Raw genomic sequence first — 2933 nt, 5'->3', positions numbered from 1 at the left:
AGAGTATTACACATGCATTTCTTATTTATTATTTCATAAATAATAAATCAGTAGCTACCACTTCCAGAGTGCCTCTACAGCTGTCATTGTGCTAGACATTCTACTTAGATTACGGTATTTTTGCTCACGACAACCCTCTGTAGTTAGGTGTGATTATTGTTCCATTTTAATGATGACAAAAACGGAAGCCCAGAGAGGACTAATAACTTCCCCAAGGCCATACAGAATCAGAGTGAATCAGAGTTTTGAAACCCAGTCTCTTTGTAATTAATACCAACTTTTATACTTTCTGTATAAGTTACTTATGAAAGTGGTTGGGCGCGGTGGCTCATGCTTGTAATCCCAGCACTTTGGGAGGCCAAGGCGGGTGGATCACGAGGTCAGGAGATCGAGACCATCCTGGCCAACATGGTGAAACCCCGTCTCTATTAAAATGCAAAAAATTAGCTGGGCATCGGGGTGCGTGCCTGTAGTCCCAGCTACTCCGGAGGCTGAGGCAGGAGAATCACTTGAACCTGGGAGGCAGATATTGCAGTGAGCTGAGATGGTGCCACTGCACTCCAGCCTGGTGACAGAGCGAGACTCCGTGTCAAAAAATATATATATATACTCATGAAAGCGATATAATAAATATACATTCAGTGAAGCAGAGAATTATCTTTTCAATTGGTGCTCCTACAATATTATGCATTTATTCTAATGGCTCTTCTGTTATTTAGGACACTTTGAGGGCTCCTCTTTGGAACTGTGTTCAGGGCCCATGTTTTGAACGTCCTTTTTAGTGGCCACTATTTACTCTTTGAGATCAGATTTTCCTGCTTATCAAAGGACCCTAATGAGGCAGGTTTGCTGACTAAGATGGAGGATGACTGTGATCCAGTGGGTGATATGGTCATTCATACAGAAATGGCCACAGTTTTCTTGAGTTGGCTGTAAACCAAAGCAGAGGCATTCTAGGACTATATGTGGATTTTCCTTGTGTGATGATGATTTGAGGAATGTAAGGTATTTATGGAAACGTAACTACCAGAAGTTAAAAAATAGCCAGAACCCACATCAACTTAATTTATCAATATTAGCCACTTGAGTTATCAATATTAGCCACAAGTTTTGTTGGTACACACCATGGATCTGAAATTGGCTGCTCAGGGCAGTATATGGCTCTGGGAGGTATTTTGTGTCATCCTCTTATTGCACTCTGTGTTTATAGCACAGTGTGTTAACAGGCTATGTGATTAGACAGACTTTCAGACTGGTGACCATATAAGCATATTAGCCGCAATTATCCAGTATCTACCCACCCAGTGTGTTTGTATTAATCCTCGCACTCTAAGGGCATTTGAGCTTTTGATCCCTCCATGTTCACACTGTTTCTTTCCAAAGGAACTTATAATACTAGGCATTCCTCTGCTCAAATAAATAAATACATCCCTTTGTGTATTTCACGTCCTAGTTCAAACACCCTTTCAGCCACTCCCAACTGAAACGACTTCTTTCTTTTTCTGAATTTCATAAAATTTCAGTGAACTTCACTCAGCACTCCCAGTCAGCTGACTTCTGCTATAGTTTTTTTGTGAATAGTTCTCATCTCAATTGATAGGGTGTGTCGTTACCAGTGATCTTGCTCCTGGGGAAATAAGGCTTGGATTCTTCCAAGAGATCCACTCATGTTTTGAAACAGCAGACATCAGTCCAAGCATTTTTCTTATTTTCCCTTTTTCTTCTTGCTTTTTTTTTCTTTTTTTTCTTTCTTTTTTTTTGACAGCTCTGCTTGCTTTCATTTGGAATTTAGTCTTGGGTTCTGATGCTTGTTATTGACTGACTAGTTTCGATGACTCTCTTAACTCACAACCAGATTTCTAGTGTTGACTTATCCCTGATATACATTAACTCTATTCATTCTAGGCTTTAGTGACCTATCTCTGCTTCTCAGAATATGACTCTGGGCTGCCCTCTTCTTATATTGGGGCTGCTACCCAGAATGAGCCATATTTACTGTCTAGGAAGAACTGGGACAGAACTGAGGATGGGAGTTTATGGAGAATCCACCTTGGTGGCTCCCTCATACCTAGCACTGGTTTTTGTGTAGGCAAGTCTTTAATAAAAATGTGTGAATGGAAGAAATTTAAAAAATAAAGCAGTTATGGTAGCATGTCATGATGTGACAAAAGTATTTACTCAATTAATAATGGATGCACTTCTTTAGATGAGATGCCATGGTAGATGCTGTATTCAAAGGTGAAAATATACGGTCTCTTTCTTCAAGGAATTTGCACTCTCCTGGAAGTTGGGAGTTATAAGGAAAGTCTGAGTGGAAAATTTGGACAGAGATGACAGAGAACTTATTACATTGTGGACCTTAGTCCCAGGTCCAGCTCCAAACATATCTTGAATATGTTAAGGGGAGTTACTGTTTCTGCACTGGAAATGTTCTCGCTGCTATCTGCAGAATAATGGCCTCTGGGGGAAGCTGGGTGAAGGATGTGGCAAGCAATAAACACAAGACCCATTTGAACCGTGAGCAGATTTCCTGGGGCTGCCCATTTCTACCCCCTTGTTAAATTTTTTCTGGGATTCTGTTTAGAAAGGGAGATTTTTCACATGGGTTTTAAAAAATTATGACACAGCCCCCTGGAAATCATCCTGTTTTTATTGGCATGCCTTTTAAAATAATGCAAGCTGCTGTGATAGGCAACTGAAATTCTGAATTTTTTTGGAAATGAGAACCCAATCTTACCAGTAAGGCTGAGCTTTTAAATAACGTCAGTTGATGGTGTGATCAGCGTTTTTTGACTATGAAGCAAGCTCTTAAAAAAATAGAACAACCAAAGTGATCTTCCTCTATATAAACTGTAAATTATCTTTCACAGCACCTCATTGGACTGGTGGCTTTGAGGGCTACATTAAGTAGGTTATCCTCTCATCTAACCAGC

This window comes from Gorilla gorilla, chromosome 10 (genome assembly GCF_029281585.2).
Source record: "Gorilla gorilla gorilla isolate KB3781 chromosome 10, NHGRI_mGorGor1-v2.1_pri, whole genome shotgun sequence".
Lineage (NCBI taxonomy): Eukaryota > Metazoa > Chordata > Mammalia > Primates > Hominidae > Gorilla > Gorilla gorilla.
Note: the sequence above shows the minus strand (reverse complement) of the source record.